The sequence below is a fragment of the Myxocyprinus asiaticus genome, chromosome 13 (assembly GCF_019703515.2).
Source record: "Myxocyprinus asiaticus isolate MX2 ecotype Aquarium Trade chromosome 13, UBuf_Myxa_2, whole genome shotgun sequence".
Classification (NCBI taxonomy): domain Eukaryota; kingdom Metazoa; phylum Chordata; class Actinopteri; order Cypriniformes; family Catostomidae; genus Myxocyprinus; species Myxocyprinus asiaticus.
Genome location: NC_059356.1, coordinates 44524123 through 44542219, shown reverse-complemented (window position 1 = coordinate 44542219; position 18097 = coordinate 44524123). Strand labels below are relative to the sequence as shown.

The 18097-nt window shown below is 39.3% G+C and overlaps 1 long non-coding RNA gene across 1 annotated transcript in view; it reads right to left on the bottom strand.

Annotated features, from left to right (window-relative positions):
- LOC127450291 (uncharacterized) overlaps positions 1-18097 on the bottom strand; it is a 25017-nt gene extending 6920 nt beyond the window's left edge. The window contains exon 1 of the long non-coding RNA XR_007898937.1: positions 7836-18097. This is a non-coding gene — a long non-coding RNA (uncharacterized LOC127450291). The remainder of the gene's footprint in view (positions 1-7835) is intronic.

The window sequence follows — 18097 nt, the reverse complement described above, 5'->3', positions numbered from 1 at the left end:
AGGTGTAGGGATGGGGTTTAGGGGTCAGGACTAATTAAGGTTAGGGTTAGGGGTGGGCTTTAGGGATAAGGGCCAGTCAGGTAGCAGGGAGTCAGAATCTGGCGAGCAGTCAGATTTCGGCACAACACCGGAATTGTATTATTATTTTTGTGACTTTCGGTTCCATTAACGGTTCTCAAATGAGCATGCTTCTGCCTGCGGATGGAACACTGCACTAAAATACTCAATCAGCGTTTCATGCAGCTCTGTTTACCACTCCTGAATCTACAGCGTGATTCCCGAACAAATGACTCTAATGAGCTGGTTCTTTTGAATGTACAGTGCAAAACATACAGTGCGACTAGTGTAGTCCAGTTCCCAAATGAATGACTTTTGACTCGGTTCATTTGAATCTACACTGCAAAACATACAACACACTACCTTTGGAACAAATCACTTCTATAATCTTCAAAATCTCATTCAAGTAATTTGTTTCACCATGCCCAACTCGTGAGTCTTTTTTTATTATTTTTTTTAACAACTGTAACCCCTTTTCTCCCAATCTGGAATGCCCAATTCCCACTACTTAGTAGGTCCTCGTGGTTGCATGGTTACTCACCTCAATCCAGGTGTCGGAGGACAAGTCTCAGTTGCTTCTGCTTCTGAGATAGTCAATCCGCACATCTTATCATGTAGCTTGTTGTGCATGACACCGCGGAGACTCCCAGCATGTGGAGGCTCATGCTACTCTCCGCGATCCACGCACAACTTACCATGTGTCCCATTGAGAGTGAGAACCACTAATTGCGACAACGAGGAGGTTACCCCATGTGACTCTACCCTCCCTAGCAACCGGGCCAATTTGATTGCTTAGGAGACCTGGCTGGAGTCACTCAGCACACCCTGGATTTGAACTTGTGACTCCAGGGCTGGTAGTCAGCGTCAGTACTCTCTGAGCTACCCAGGCCCCCTCCAACTTGTGAGTCTTAAGTAAGAGTAAAGTGTAGAAGATACACATTATGAGTTTTGTTGTAATTAGTGGCATTTTATAAAATTGAATGAACAAATAAAATGTCTTCATTACAAAATGTGTATACAAATTTTGTATGAATCTGTTCAGTTAAAGCTGAAGTGTGTCATTTCTGTGCCACTAGCGCCACCGAATGGAATTGCAAAAATAAACGTTTGTTTTCAAACAGCTTTCTGAATACGCTCCCTGTCTGCTGTTGATCGAACAAACCGATAGTCCCGCCCCCAACTTACGTCATTGGTTAAGTCAGTGTTGTTTCAGACTGGATGGTTGTTTTAAGATTGTTGCTTAAAACAGACAGAGGATTTTTTATAGTGCCACAGAGACACAGTGTTTGCAGTTTTTGAGAAAATGAACCAACAAATGGCTTCCTTACAGTTGTCTCTGCAAATTAAGCTGGGATATGAGAAAGTATTTGAACACAGAAAAAGTTACACACTTCAGCTTTAAAATATGAAATGATCGCATGATTATGTACAGGATGCTGAGGGCAGTAAATACAATAAAAATGACATTTCTTATTTCAAAGTACTTAGTTTGTAAAAAGTACTAAAAGAATCATGAATGAAATCGCTAAAGAATTGGAATCAGTAAGATGAATTGGAGGAATCCTTATGATTCCCATCCCCAGTCTCGTGGCGTTCTACATTGAATTACATTTTTTTCTTCCTTGGAACACAAAAGGAAATATTTTGAAGACTCTCAACGCTGCTTTCCTACAATGAATAACCAACGTACAATATAGTGACCGGGGGCTGCAGCTCCAAAAAGACCCATTAAAATTGAATATAGACTTCCAAAATAGTGCTTCAAGGATGCACAACAACATTTATGGTGCTTTTTTGTCCTTTTTGGAGCTTATCAGTCCCTGGTCACTATATGCTTTCATTGTATGGAAAAGAGCAGCACAATCATTCTGCTAAATATCTTTTGTGTCAGCTTTCGAACGAAATGTGGGTGTTCAAATAGCACCTAATTTTTTGTCATGTAGTCCATGGTCATTGCATCTGGCACCCTCCCTCTGCTAACGTCTGGGTTACTGGGCTTCCTGTGGACTCATAAAAATAGCTTTCAGTGGCAGCTTGAAATGAGATCAGAAAGACGTGCAGTTCTGCTGAGCACCGTAAAAAACGCAAAATATGTGCTCTGTTCAAAACACCGTCTTTCATCTGGTGTAAAATTTTAAGAGTGACAAAAATCAGACAAAACCTGTGGAGTTAAAGCATGAGTGTTTTAGCATGAATATCTAGCATATCTTAAAATAAGAGTATAGAGCATAGTTCAGATAATTTGTTTTTGGAAGAATTTAATGAGAAAATGTTGGTTCATATTGAAAACTTTAGACTGCAGACTTTGGTATCATAGCAAAACTGAGCACAGTTTGAGACACTGTTGAGATCCCATCTGAAATTATAGAAGAGACCCATGTGAGATTGGGGTCTTTTTTCAGGAGAAAAATTATCTGGAGACATCGGCCGAAGTCTCCATTTGCTCTCCATTTAATTTTATTGCTGTCTAGTAGAATCAACGATACGATTTTTCTTTCCTATGAGTTACTCATCTTTTCTGAGTTTTTAAGTAGGTTCCTCATACAGCAGGAACATGTTTTCCAGTTGTAACTTGTCACTTTGCATTCGCTTTAAACTGTTTTCCCTTTAAACATTTCTGAAAGAACATTTACAGCATCGTAACCAATCAACACAATCGTTCCAGTCCCTTACAGTGTCTCCAGTTGTCATTACAAATGTCAGTCTTGAAAACAGTCTCCATGGCATCCAGACTGAGGGGAACTCCAAGTTTACATAAACCCTTTGCGTTATGTTTACGTCTTGCATAGAATATCCAGGATAATGCTACGAGCTAAATCATGAGCTAATGCTTTAAACAAAGACCACCAGTGCTTTCTGCTATCTGAGTGGTTTGTGGGATAATTCTTTCTGGGTTTTTCCCAAGTAACCGTGCAAGATGAGATTTAGCAGTCGAGTGTGACTGACAGTCATTTAGATGCAGTGGATGTGTGCTGTCGTTCTTATGTAGCATCTTTACAACATCCAACTCAGAGTATCTTAAATGACCAGAAACAAAACAGCTGCAAAAATATATTTTTTTTAAATAAATAAATACATTTCCATGATAAATCATTATACATTTTCCACTCTCTCAAACTAGCCTTGCCAAGTGCAGTCGCAACTGAAATGATGCATTATGACAGAACGGCTTTGTTGCCTTCAAGGCATCATTTTAAGGCATCATAGGCACACCTCTGAGATGTGTTCCATAAGATAAAAAATATTTCTAAAGATCTAAAAATTGTATATTGTACCCAATATTTGTTTGTGCCATGTTTTTATGCTTATTTTAGAGATTCATTGTTAGCTTAGCAACATGCTAACACTCAACTCTATTGAAAGTAGGGTTGCAAGGTGTCCCGTAATACCCTGGACATCATATACTTTGGCTGAAATTAAGATGTTCTGTATTTTAATACTTATTTGATTATTACAGTATTAGCTTAGCAACATGCTAACATCAAAATCTACTTAAAGCAAGGTGTCCAACTTTGTCGTATTAACCGGGACATCCTATATTTCGGCCGGAATTAAGACATCCCTTATTTTTTATGCTTATTTGAGTATTGCGCTATTTGCTTAGCAGCATGCTAACACCAAACTCTATTGAAAATAGAGGTGCGTCCAAAACCACACACTTATGCACTATTCTAAGCCATTTTGTAGTGTAAGTAGTGCGAGTAGTATGTTTACACTGAAAATTCAACAAAAAGAAGTGTACTACGAGTACCCGGATGATGCAGTTTTCAACCGTCAAAACGGAGTGTGGAATGTTGGACACTTTGTGCACTTACATAGCTTGCCGTACATAGCGGAAGTGGTGGAGTTACCATAAGCGATGCTGCTCTGGCAAAACAATCGTAAATAATGGAGAATATGGCAACGAGCGAAACTTTTGTGAAGACAGCACCTTACAAAGAGAGTTAAATGCTTTACCATCATACCATGCTGTGTGAATATGTATATTAAAATGTAAGGTAGCATCACAATCGTGGATATAATTCATTCAATACTGATGATTATCAATAAAAACAAAATCCGAAATTTAATGTTGTACCCAATATTTGTTTGTGTTATGTTTTTATGCTTATGTGAGTACTGCTTGGTAGCTTAGCAACATGCTAACACTAAACTCTATTGAAAGTAGGGTTCCAAACTGTCCAGTGTTAGCCAGTACGTCACATGTTTTGGCTGAAATCAAGACATCCTACATTTTAGCAGCTAGATGGGCGTTGTGTCCAGGATTGAAGAAGCAAAATGCTCCACACCTGTATTTGCATAGCACAAAGTTAGCAAGTTGAGTCTCCTACGGCAGAGCTCTATTTTATGACATACAGAGTTACTTCCCATATTACTTATGAGGTTAAATTTTAGTAAGGATGCTGCCTTAGAAGGGAGCTGCCTATGAAGGCAGTAGACAGCAAGGCAGCTTACTAGGTTTTGGAACAGAGCCTGAATATTGCTTTTGAAGCTAATTAGTGGCATCGCAATTGTTAAAAGAGCTCTGATGTGTTTTCCTGATATTCACGAGTTCTTGAAATCATCAATTTGAATCTAGACCTGATGGAGTGATGCCTCGCAAATGGGAAGATCTTCTCACTTTTTTCCTCTAGCCATTAATACTTTCCATCAGACCTTTCCTTTCTCCTTTTTTTCCTAAATTGAAACACAGTTATTCTCCTTCCAATGATCTCAGTCTTTCCTCTTGCTAATGACACTGTCTGGCTTTATACAGTGGATGCGGTTACAACTCACAGATGAAAAGAGCAGGAATTAGTTTTACGTCTGTCCTCATGATAAGTCACACTTTCATTCTGAAGTGTTACAGCTAATTTTAGGGATCTGAGAAAAAATATCTGTAATATCCAATTTGCTCTGCTCACACCAGACCTTTAGCTGCCAGTGTACCAGCAAATTTGACTTTCTGTAGCATTTTTCCATTTAGGGTAATGTGATATGGTTTCTTTTCTTTTTTAACACAGGAATGGATGCACATCTTTTGTAATGACCAATTCAGGCCGACATAGTCACATATGACACATATTTTGTAAATTTGCAGTATTTATTCAGTTGAGTGTGCATGAAGATTTTCAACCACATACCCGTAGGTTTGAGTGAATATGGGGTCTGATGGAACGCTTAGAGATGTTTAAGATCATTTCAATATTCAAAGAAATTATTAATTACATTTATATTTAACCATTTAGCAGCTGCTTTCAGGCATAGTGGTCTAATATTATTGTTTTGACAAATTGTGTTTTTGCTTTTTAGTACTTTTGTTTTTTTAATTAATTACTTTATACACAAACAGGATGTGCACACTTGTGACTTTTGCTCGGCCTAAGCATGTAACAGAGCACAACATTTTTTTAATACAATAAATATTTATATATTTAAACAGAACATCTATAGATTAAATTAAAACTGATACATAAATAATCTACACTATCGATCTTTTATTTCCAGGATTTTATAGATACATTTAATTAATGATCTTGTTGCATATTATAAGATAAACTCAACACCATTTTTATTTTTTTTTTTATATATATATTTTTGTTAAATAGCAAAATGTGTTGTTTGCCATTAGAACGGTAAAACAGATACAGATTAAGAGTAATTAATGACTCAGCAAAAATAGCGCAAAACACAATAGGAAGCTTTTAAATAGAATTCAGTAATATGCATGTAGTTCTCCACCCAGTCCATGGGAATATGTATGTTTCATTTGTTTGTTTTATTCAAAAGCAATTTGGATGACACCAAACAGAAAATCTGAAATGGTAGTTTCACAGTTATGGAGAAAAACGCTCATTCTGTTTTAAATAGGGCAGATATTCACAAGTCATCATCTTTCCATCTCTCTGTAATGTGTTTGTAATCTAACTCCAGATACTATTACGCCAAATCCAAAGCAGTAGCCATTAACTTCAGCACGGAGGCCGCAGAGAACACACACACTTGAGGACGCAGCAAATACAGGAATCCATCAAACATGTTCCACTAGTGCACTGTTTCCTAATTTATGTACCAGTCTTGAGTACTCCTGTACTTACTGAAAAGTAGGACAGGCAGCTTTCTGGAGCCGAACCTGCACTGTGTCTCTGTAGTTTCTATGTCTGTCTTGTTTTTTCATCCAGATGCTTAATGAGCACATCCTGAGACGAACATCAGTGGGTTCCTTGTCTATTCTATACTATACTATACTATACTATACTATACTATACTATACTATACTATACTATACTATACTATATATAAATATGGAATCCACTGTATTTTTACAATACTATACTATACTATACTGTACTATACTCTTTACAATATATATATAATTGTCTATAGTATGTAATGTATAGTATATATCATATATAAGATGAACTGTATTTTGCAGTGCTATACTCTACTACACTACTATATTCTTTGCAATACTTTACAACATTATAATATACCATTGTCTATAGTATAAATTGCATAGAATATATTTTATATTCAGTATGCACTATATTTTACAATGCTATACTATACTATACTATACTATACTATACTATAGACTTTGCAACAAAACACACTTTAGTATACTATTTACAATATACTTTGTATTGTACTTTACTATATTATACTTATAGCCAGATGACAAAACAAGTATGCACTGATCTGCAAAATATTATAAGATTGATTAAAAAATGTAATTGACTCTTGGTTACAGTGTCAGCAATTAAAGTTTTTCTAAGGGGCCGTATGTGCCAGATGAGAATGATTTAGTGGGGCAGTTTTACTTTTTGGAGGCAACCTTTTCCCCCCAACATATAAAACATACTGTGTTGTTCATTTATGTTCAAAATGTCAGTGGCAACTTGATAGACTAAATAAAAGATCAAAACAAAGAAATTCACTACAGCAGCATTTTCTGCCCCCACATACAAATATCCGGGGCATTTTTGTCACTTTCAGTGGCAAAATCACATTTCTGACTGAGCCTGCTATACACTATTTAATGCAATAATGTACTTTACTCAACTTTGCAATATTATACACTACACTGTATAATATAGTTACAGGCATTTGACTAAACACTTTCGTTTTCTCATTCTGAGGCTTAACCAGCACATGATGACTTGAATAATCACCTCAGCGGGTTCTTCTCCTGTATTGATCTACACATCTCTCTCATTCTCTCCATGGAGTTCCACACTTACTCCGGCTCGGACACTTCTCCTGACACTCTCGGCTTTGGCCTTTCTGTTTTTGTCACACATTTTTCTCCCTCTTTCTTCTGAAAGTTGTTTTGGCTGTGCTGTGTCTGGCGCAGTCTTCCGAGACTTGAGAACAATGAGAAGAATGCTGGAGCTTTTCTCCATGGCCTCATCTCCACACTCCTTGTTTTGAGAGGATTTTATGACCTCTGTTTCACACTCGCCAAACTCATGTCTGGATGACAGATGTCACACAATCGCTCAGACAGACACACAGACGGCCCATTCAATAAAACTATTTACGGGCAAGGGGCGACCTTTCCTCTGGACACTTAAGTGGATCACTTGTCTGGCTACACTCAAAGTCATTCTTAACATTCAGTTTGCTACCATCACCCACTACAACACAGTTCCTGCACAGTTCAGGTCAGGAACATCTTCAGAAAGCTGAATAAGAAAAAAAAAAAAAACAGCTCACAAATTTTAAAACCAGTAATAGATACTGTTGAAGCCCCACACAGATGTTGTGTACAGCTAAGAATAGTTACCCTGGCCTCTTACCTGAATGGTTTGTTATATTTCTTTCATTCATCCGTATAAAGCCTAGGTTGAACCTTCCAGCAGTTGTTTCTCAGAGGGAGTGCCCGACTCCAGTATAGACGCTAAGAGTGTTTATATAGGAGACAGAGAGAGAGAGAGAGAGAGAGAGAGAGAGAGTTCGTCTGGGGGCCAGACAGGGTGAGAGTGAATGAACGCACAGCGAGAGAGACCAGTGAAGGGAATTCCTATTTGTATAACGTCAGATGTTGAGCCTGCCTTCACTCTATGAGTCTGAAAGACAGGAAGACGCAGAGCAATTACACTGCACAACAGCTCATAAAAGAGAGAGACTTTTTTCCTCCTAACACACACATCCACACACACACAGACACACACACGCGAACACGTACACACATCTAGCTCTTTATTCCTGTTTCATTTTAAGAGCTCTTCCAGTCAGTGTCTCACCCCTCTGTCTGGTGTGTTTGGTCTCTCTCTTTGTAAGTGTATCAAATATACTATACTATACTATACTATACTATACTATACTATACTATACTATACTATACTATACTATACCATTTAACACTATAGAAAAAGATAGACAACAATGTACTGTACTACACTAAAATTTACTATAAATGAATATACTGTCTTTGTCCTTCTGCACTAAATTATATAATACTATAATACTATACTGTACAATACGTACTAATATAGTGCTATACTGTACTATACTATATGCTATTCAATATATACTACTATAATATACAAATATATATATATATATACTACTGCAGTGCTATATTATTCTATAGCATAAACAATACTTTATGCTGTACAATATACATTACTATAGTGCTATATTGTACTATAATATACTATACAATAGGCACTGCTATAGTACTTTGCTGTATTATAACATTCTAGATACTATACTACCATGTGGTATACTCATTTCCAAAATACTTTACTATACTATACTATACTATACTATACTATACAATACACCCCACTGTAACATACCATAATGTACCATTCTATATTATACTATACTTTAATATACTATATTTTACTATACACTTTTGCTACTTTTTATACTGATGCTGCTTCTGAAAAATTATATTGTATACATTCTGCATGTAACAATATAATTCCCATTACTTGCAAGATTCATAAAGATTGAATGTTAAGGTGTGGCCAGTTGATACACCCTTATGGATTTATACCTTGCACAGGTTGGCCCAGGTGTACACCTTACATGACTAGTGTTTATCAATTTACAAAATGCTATTCATAGTTAAACGTGAAGCGAAGTAACATTTACATATAAAAAGTTATACTGTATATATTTATTGGAGTTTTTTGGTATTGGCAGTAAAACCCTATGGAAAATACAGGTAGTCCTACTATTATTCAGGGGCCACTGCTAATCCATGCACACACACACACAAACACACACACACAAAGCCAGTTTGAATGTATTTGCTTTTTCATTCCAGCTAGTCATATGGGTTTGTCCTCGATTTTCTCTGTTTCTCTCTCTCTCTCTTTTCACTGGTATTTATGTGTTGGCAGTTGCTATGGCAACATGAAACACAAACATTGTGGCAGCAGACAGGAAGTGCGTTTTGAACCACAATGGCGTCACTGTGGCTGCTGCACTCTGTAGCACTCTGACGGCTTGTAGAGTCCTCAGGGTATTAACCGTTACTGTTGCGTACATTGCATGCTCTGTACAGCCATTAATAGTATCGAATTTACAGCTGCCAAGTGTTTATTTCTCTTTATGTTGCTCGTTATGTGTAAAATCAGTGTGAGCATTTTTTAATTTGCAGCAATTACAGTATGTACGAATGTGTGTGTGTGTGTGTGTGTGTGTGTGTGTGTGTGTGTGTGTGTGTGTGTGTGTGGCCCTATTGCAATATGTTACATCAGATCCCTACTACTGTTTATACATCACAGTTTTTCCTTCTCTCTTTTTCACAGTCAGTGTCTACAAACCGCACTGAAGTAAACTCTTAATAGCACCTCCCCCTCTGCCGTTTTGGCTAAATATATTCCATTTAGAACACCATTCCCTCCCACCACTTCTCTCTGCACACTTTTCTATAACTATCAAGTCTTCATTTCCTTGTTTAATGGTGACAATTCAAGTATTGTAAGGTCTAGCCATGATTAAGTTCTTTCACACAGTTTGCTCATGAATACATAGAATTTTGCATTGCTTCAGCACTCAATGAAACTGTCAAAACATTTGTGTTGCTTGTTAAGGCAGGCATCTCTATTATTATTATTGCTCATAAGTTTTAAACATAGGCGTATAAACCATCATAAACCATGCCTTTAATTGTGCAGTTTGTTGAGGAGAGGTATGCGATTACTTTTCTAAGTGATCGGACTTACAATTTTCAGTATGGCAGACAAAAATATTTCAAAGATTTATTTTGAAAGAGACACTTGGTCCACATGTAGGGACCAGAATATCATAGAGATTTGGGTGTGGGCTCTATTAATTGGAGCTTGTAAGCAACCACCCAGACATCCTAGCAACCACCCAAAACAATCTAGCAATCACCCATAACACCCTAGCAACTACCCAGAACACCCTATCAAGCACCCAAAACACTCTAGAAATCACACATAACACCCAAGCAACTACACAGAACAGTTGCAATCAGTCAGAACACCCTAACAACTACCCAGAAAACCCTATCAATCACCCTGAACACCCTAGCAACCACCAAAAACACCCTATCAACCACCCATAACACCCTAGTAACCACATAGAACTCTCTTGCAAACACCCAAAACACTAGCAATCAGTCAGAACACCCTAGCAACCACCCAGAACAACCTAGCAATCACCCATAATAACACCCCAGCAACCACCCATAATAACACCCTAGCAATCACCTAGAACACTCTAGCAATCACCCAGAACACCCTAGCAACAACCCCAGAACACTCTAGCAACCACCTATAACACTAGCAATCAGCCAGAAAACCCTAGCAAAAACCTCGAACACCCTAGCAACTACACAGAACACTCTTGCAACCACCTAAAACACTAGCAATCAGTCAGACTCAGAACACCCTAACAACTACCCAGAACACCCTAGCAACCACACAGAACATTCTTGCAACCACCCGGAGCACTAGCAATCAGCCAGAACACCCTAGCAGCTACCCAGAACATCCTATCAACCACCCAGAACACCCTAGCAACCACACAGAACATTCTTGCAACCACCCAAAACACTAGCAATCACCCAGAAAACTCTAGCAACCACCCAAAACACTAGCAATCAGTCAGAACACCCTAGCAACCACTCCGAACACCCTAGCATCCACCCAGAAAATTCTAGCAACCACCCAAAACATTAGCAATCAGCCAGAACACACTATTAACCACCCAGAACACCCTAGCAACTACCCAGAACACCCTATCAACCACCCAGAACACTACAGCAATCACCAACAATAACACCATTTCAACCACACAGAACACCCTAGCAACTACCCAGAACACCCTATAAACCCCCCAGAATGCCCTAGCAACAACCTAGAACACTCTAGCAACCACCCAGAACACCCTAGCGACTACACAGAACACCCCAGCATCCACCCCGAACACCCTAGCAACAACCCAGAACACTCTAACAACCACCTAAAACACTAGCAATCAGCCAGAACAACCTAGTGACTATCCAGAACACCCTAGAAACCACACAGAACACGCTAGCAACTACCCAAAACACTAGCAATCAGCCAGAACATCCTAGCGACTACCCAGAACACCCTAGCAACCACCCAGAAAACTCTAGCAACCACCCGGAACACTAGCAATCAGCCAGAACACCCTAGCAGCTACCCAGAACACTCTATCAATCACCCAGAACACCCTAGCTACCACACAGAACATTCTTGCAACCACCCAAAACACTAGCAATCACCAAGAAAACTCTAGCAACCACCCAAAACACTAGCAATCAGTCAGAATACCCTAGCGACTACCCAGAACACCCTAGCTACTACCCAGAAAATTCTAGCAACCACCCAAAACACTAGCAATCAGCCAGAACATGCTATTAACCACCCAGAACACCCTAGCAACTACCCAGAACACCCTATCAACCACCCCGAGTACCCTAGCAACCTGTGCACCCTATCAAGCACCCAGAACATCCCAGCATTGGGCAGCGAGTTTTGCACAGGCAAACCAACTCACATTTTCCTCAGAAAATGTCAAAAATCTAGTTAAAGTTGTCATTGTTTTAGACAAATCTGTCTGAAATTGACTTGCACATGATAAGTCATATCATTTTATAGTGTAAATGGGAACTGAGATAAAATGATCTCATTTGTACATTTCTAGATGTGGAAATGAGGAAATGAAAACAACATCACTTCCTCTGCATGAGCTCATTGATTCTATGTATATTTGTTTTGTTTTTCTTTGTTATCTATATGAATCAATAAGATTCACTTTTTAATGAACTGATGTTCTCAACAATAATGTAAGTAGGTCATTAATAGAGATCTATATACAGGCTACTGAAAGTCTACTGAATGTTTGTTGAAACACTGCTTACTAGCTATAGCAAGTCAGTCGATAAGCTATTATTTTGCTGCTGTTATACAGGCTATTGATAGTCTACTGAATGTTTGTTGAAACACTGTTTACTAGCTATAGCAAGCCAGTTGATAAGTCACTTATAGTCAGTTAAATATCTACTTGGGACCATCAAAATAAAGTGTTACCGAGATGTCAACTTTACTTAATCGGTTAGCCAAAATTTGACAATATTTTAACGTCTAGCTGGATCAGGGAAATTGGATGGTAACTCTTACACTCACTTGGATCTTTGTCCTTTTTTAAAAATCAGACTGATCTGGGCTTGCGTCATGGTTGGGGGAAGCTTTCCATTCTTTAATGATTCCGTATAAACTTCTAGCAAAAGTGGAGCCAATTCTGTAGCATAAGATCTAAAAAATTCAGCGGCAAAGCCATCTGGCCCCGGAAGCCTTGCTTGTAGGCAAGGCCTTAATTACCTTGCCAACCTCCTCCAAGTTTATCTCAGAATCAAGAAATTTTTTTTTGCTCAGCCGTCAGTTTAGGGAGTTCTAATTGTTCCACAAAGTTTCTAATATCCTCATCAGTAGACGAAGACGTGGAACTATAGAGATCAAGATAGAATTCTTTAAAAGCATTATTAATATCAATGGCTGAGGTAAATATTTCACCACCAGCAGATTTCACTGAGGGAATGTTAGAAAAAGACTCTCTCTGTTTTACATTTCTAGCCAGAAGTTTTCCTGCCTTGTCCCCTGACTCAAAGTATGACTGTCTTTCCCTGAATTGCCAAAACTCACCTTCCGTGACAAAACAGTATTATATCTGTATTTCAATATGGGTCAATTCTCTGAGGCCATCAGACGACATTTGCCGCTTCAGCTCTGCCTCGGCACTTTTAATGTTCCCTTCCAACTCCACGTGCTCTTGTGCTTTGGATTTTTTAGTGAATGAGGCATACTGTATGATCCGGCCCCTAAGAACACCTTAAGTGCCTCCCAAGCCATGGCCACTGAGGATACTGAGGACCAGTTGGTCTCCATATAAACACTGATTTCAGCCTTTAACATTTGTTGGAATTCAGGATTTTGCAAAAGGTATACATTAAAGTGCCAACTATATGACTTCCTTTTCTCCATATGTGGCAACACCTCTAAACTCACCTGGGCGGGATCTGAGACTAAAATGTTTCCAATTGAGCAATCCACAACAGTTGAAATGAGGGACTTAGATATTTAAAAAAAAATCTATTCTAGAATAAATCTTATGGACTGATGAAAAAAATGTATAGTCCCTAGCAGATGGATTCAAAATCTCCAAATATCTGTAAGACCAATATTTTTACTCATCCTGTGAAATGTCAGTGTTGCTCTAGGGGGCTTGTGCACTTTTGCTTTACTATGATCAAGCACTGAGTCCATCAAAAGATTAAAGTCTCCTCCCAATATTATATCATGAGGGGTGTTAGCGGCTTGCAACATCCCTTCAAGATCTATAAAAAAGCCCTGATCATCAGCGTTAGGTGCGTAAATATTAGCCAAAAACAACCGTTGCCCCTAAATTTCTGCTAAAACAATAATGACTCTTCCTAATTTATCTTTAATCTGTTTGAGACATTTGAATTGTAGATGCTTACTTACCAATGTAATGACTCCCCTGCTCTTACTTGAGCCAGCACTAAAGAAAACATGCCCACCCCATATTTTCCCAAATTTTTCAGCTTCCTGTGGAGAAAGATGCGTTTCTTGAAGAAACACAATATCATATTTCTTACGTTTAAGAAAAGTAATAACCTTCCTTCTTTTTATGGGGTGTCCCAACCCATTCACATTCCACATGGAGAGAGACAATCCACTCATATTAACATTTGACATATTAGAAAAAATAGATTGTGTGTCAAAAACAAGATAATAAAGACCACATTGCAACATTAGTGCAACAATCAAACAACCAACCAAACAAACAGAAAAAAGAAAAATGTGCGAAACCCCCGAATGACAGTGCCAACTGACGTCCATCGCTCTAAACTTAAACAGTCCATGTACACCTATGAGAGCCCCCACGACAGCTTTGCCATCGGATTGCTCAAGTCCGGTGCTTCTATACAAATTTTGTGAAACAGAATAAAATCTATAAAACAAACTCCATCCAATAGGCAGAATAAACACAAAGAACGAGTAGATTAATCCACATACTGTCCCGAAGGTGTGTTCCTCTCCAAAACAAGCTCCAGCCTCTAGTGGAACCAACACACACACACACACACACAACACACACACACACACACACACACACACACAAATAAAAAAAAAATATATATATAAATAAAAAATAAATAAATAATAAATAACAAACCTTCAGCATCCTCAGACAGTCAAATGAATGTTTAGTGAGCCGGCTGTTCATGAGTGCAGCAGATGCCCTAATCCTTCCAATGTCCTGCAAAAAATACTGCACAAAACAAACTCCAGCCAATAGGAGGCATAAGCACAAAGAATGAGCAGATTCATCCACAACTGTCCTGAAGGAGTGTTATTCCACAAAACAAGCTCCAGCCGCTAGGTGGAACCAGCACAACAAGAAACAAAAAAAGGCAACCAGCTTCCTCAGACAGTCAAGTATATGTTCAACGAGTCAAGCTCACTTGGGGGCCACATAAGAAACATCAAATGGTTTACTGTCTCTATGAAAGTCAATGCTTGCTGTGGACATGTAAATACTTTGCGGCCATCCTTAGTATCTATTCTCAATTTGGCCGGGAACATCAGCGCAAAAGTAACCTTCCATTGATGTAAGAGTTTCTTGCATTCCTTGAATCGATCATGTTTCTCTCTTGTCGAATTTGAAAAATCTGGGAATAAGAAAATGTTGTGGTTCTTCCAAGAAAGGTTTCCTTTGCTCTTCGCCTCGCGTAACACGAGATCTTTATCGGATGATCTCAGAAATTTGGCCAGAATTTATCGGGGCCTGTCTCCCTCCAGGGATCTACGAGCAGGGACTCTGTGAGCTCGCTCGATTTCCAGCTTATGGCCTGTTTAATTGAGCAGACTCAGAAAGAGCTCATCTAGGAATTCCAACAATTCAGACATTGTTTCGCTGATTATGATTCTCCAAATCCTCCAGTTTTCCCAAATGCGTTCCAAGTCTGTCTTGGTTGCTAGCGGATTAGCAGCTAATTCCCTCTCCGATGACTCCAGACAATCGATCTATTTTTCGACGTCCCCGATTCTTGTAACCAACTCAGAGAATTTCGCCTCCATTGCCATAATCGATTGATGTATTACAGCAAGAACTTCCAGGTCCGCTACAACTTTCATCAGCATTACAGACATGTTGGACAGCTGGTGTTGAATTTCTACCACCACACCGTCCAAACTGAGTCCCTGGTCTGCGGGCCTGTCTGAAGTATCAGCTTGAGCACGTAAGTGTATTTAATATCTCCAGAGCCCAAGGATTTTGAATTCTTTGACATGTTGACCTCTTAGAACAGTTATGTAGCAGGGTGTATTAAATCTCACTGGTTTATGATACAAAAATAATTAAAAACTAGCAAAGTGTGCAGAGCTCGCCGTTCACACATCTGACCCTCGCATGGCACCACGTGACTTGTTTCTTGCATTCCTTGAATCAATCACGTTTCTCTCTTGTCAAATTCGCAAAGTCTGGGAACAAGAAAATGCTGTGGTTCTTCCAAGAAAGACTTCCTTTACTTTGGCCATAATTGATCTGGGCCTGTCTCCCTCAGCGGATCGCCAAGCATAACAGCTTATGGCCTGTTATGTTGAGCAGACTCTGAAAGAGCCCGTCCAGGAATTTCACCATATCCTGACCCTCTTCGGCCTCAGGAATTCCAACAATACGGGTGTTATTCCACCGGTTACACTTCTCCAATTCCTCCAACTTCTCCCAGACATGCTCCAAATCCACCTTAGTCGTTAGCGGATTAGCAGATAATTCCCTCTCCAATGACTCCAGATAATCAATCCGTTTCTTGACATCCCCCACTCTTGTAACCATCTCAGTGAATTTCGTCTCCATGGCAGTGATCGATCGATGTATTACAGCAAGATCCTCCAAGTCAGCAACGACCTATGTCAGCACTGCCGTCATGTCAACATTTCTTGCCAAATTTCCCGCACTTCCCCGACCAAATCGAGTCCTGTCTCTGAGCCTGCTGCTTGGGGGTGTCAGCTTGAGCACGTAAGTGTCTTTTAATGTCTCCAGAGCCTGAGGATTTTGAATTCTTTGACATATTATCCTCCTAGAACAGTTATGGAACACAGTGTATCGAATCTCACCGGTTTATGATATTAGTAGTGTCAAAACTAACAGAGCTTGCCGCTCACACATCCGAACATCGCATGGTGTCCATGTTCTCATGGGATTATCTTTTTAAGATTTTGGAAATGTATGGTTCGGGAATACTTTTAATGGATGGATTAAATTACTTTATAGACACCCGGTAGCAGTGGTACAAACAAATGGATTAGTTTCAGATTATTTTTCTCTGGATAGGAGCACCTGTCAGGGTTTCCCTCTTTCCCCATTATTGTTCTGTCTTGCCCTGGAACCATTAGCAGCCACGATAAGAAAAGAGGTTGATTTTCCAGGGGTCGTGGCGGGAACGCATAAGCTTTTGCTTTACGCAGATGATATTTTATTATTTATTATTATAATTTGTTTTATTCCCCCCCCCCCTTTTTCTCCCAATTTGGGATGGCCAATTCCCAATGTGCTTTTAAGTCCTTGTGGTCATGTAGTGATTCGCCTCAATCTGGGTGGCAGAGGACGAATCCCAGCTGCCTCCGTGTCTGAGATTGTCAACCCACGCATCTTATCATATGGCTTGTTGAGCGCGTTGCCATGGAGACATAGCGTATGTGGAGGCTTCACGCCATCCACCGCGGCATCCATGCTCAACTCACCACGCGCCCCACTGAGAACGAACCACATTATAGCGATCACGAGGAGGTTACCCCATGTGACTCTACCTTCCCTAGCAACCGGGCCAATTTGGTTGCTTAGGAGACTTGGCTGGAGTCACTCAGCATGCCCTGGGATTCGAACTAGCGAATTCCAGGGGTAGTAGCCAGCGTCTTTACCACTGAGCTACCCAGGCCCCCTGTTTATTATTTATTATTCGTCTCAAGAGATTATGGGAGAAAGATTTAAACTTGGTATTGGAGGAGGGAGTGTGGGCTAGGATTCTAAAAAACATCAAGTCTACATCTAGAGATGCAAGGGTGCGCCTTATGCAATTTAATATTTTATATCGATTCTATTGGACCCCCTCTAGATTGTATAGGCTTGGTCTTAAAGACACACCCACCTGCTGGCGATGCCAATCAGAAGATGAGGATTCAACCCATGTTTTTTTATGGTGTGTTAAGATCCAAGAATTTAGGTTGAGGGTTCAGAGATTTATGTGTGACATATTGGGCACTCAAATTTCATTTTGCCCCAGACTTTGTATTTTAGGCGATGGAGCGGTCATTAATATAGGGGATAAATATATAAAAATTGGATCCTAGCCAGTGTTATGATCAGCAGACACGTCATTTTTAGGGGATAGAAGTCGGCTGGAGCGCCCTCATTTTAAGAATGGCACACAGAGATGGGCAGGATAGCGACATTTGAATAGATGTCATATAGAATTATTATATATATTATATATACTAGAGTTATTTAATAAAAAATGGGGCAGCTA